The following is a 1,278-nucleotide window of genomic DNA, read 5'->3' as shown; positions in this document are numbered from 1 at the left end:
TATATATATAAAATTGTGAGAGATGGAGTCATCCTTTGAATTAGTGTGAATGATACGTGTTGTATCATGGAAGTCATATATCTCCACAGTGGTATGATATTTTCTACTTTAAAAATAAACTCTCATGATTTTCTTCTAGTTTTTATCTCAAACACCTTTTATCAATCGAGATATCATTTCATCTTATTAACACGTGATCTTTCGTGTGTATTTACAATATGAGACTTTGGTTGAGTTCTCAAAAGTTTGATTATATGTTTGGCTCGATGTTAATCATAAAAAGTACCGAGCTAAACCAGTTTGGATTTCATCGAGACGCGGCGATATTTTTGTGGTGGCATGTATTAATTAACTGAAGTTTGTGTTTGAAGACGATAATTTGACATGCGAACGAACAATTTAGAGTTTATATGGATCGATCTCGTAATCTAATCAGAAAGGTTAAAGGGAAGAAAGTACTTTCAACAAAGACTTAGGTACTTCTGTAAATTCATAATTTTGTTAACGAATTTTAGATATTGAAATCAACATTGTACAACTAACTATATATTCGGTCGAGGCATGTAGAGTAAGAGTGAGACCAAATCATATTAAAATAGTTTTCTATAAATACAAATGAATATTTACATTATACATCAGTTTTCAGAACACGTATCCAAAAAAGTCACATCCATTTTTTATGGAAAAATTCATAAAGTCGTATAATATGTGGTCAACACTTAAAAGAATTAGCATAAATATAGTCCCAACTTGCAATTTCGCGTTACTCTAACTTAACATATATATTATATGTGTTGGAAAAATTCAACAGTTCGATTTAATTAATCATATATATATTTTAGCTTCCTTCATAGATTTAGTCCAATTGACTCTGCTCTCGGGAAAATTAAATTTTTTCGATTGTAATTTGCATTTTTTTCCCCTCTTTTAGTCATGTTAATAATAAATTTACATTTGTATTTTTTTTATTTTTGATATTTTTTTATTGGAGTTCATTGTGTCTACTGGTTAAAAAAAAAAAAAAGACAAAAAATAACATAGAAAAAATACAAGCTATAAGACTAAAGAAGAAAATTCAATATAATATGACAAAAAAATAAACAAAATATACAAGTTACTCGACCAAAAATACAAAATGTACATTAGGGTTTGTTAACATTTTGTTTATCTAACATCCATTAATTTAATTTATTTATTTCCGTACAGATTATGGCTTGTTCAATCATTTCCATATATTCCACAATATATAAAGACTTTTGACGAGCTAGTATAATGATC

The sequence above is a fragment of the Primulina huaijiensis genome, chromosome 6 (genome assembly GCF_012295235.1).
Source record: "Primulina huaijiensis isolate GDHJ02 chromosome 6, ASM1229523v2, whole genome shotgun sequence".
In the NCBI taxonomy this organism is placed as follows: domain Eukaryota; kingdom Viridiplantae; phylum Streptophyta; class Magnoliopsida; order Lamiales; family Gesneriaceae; genus Primulina; species Primulina huaijiensis.
This window is presented reverse-complemented; position numbering follows the sequence as displayed.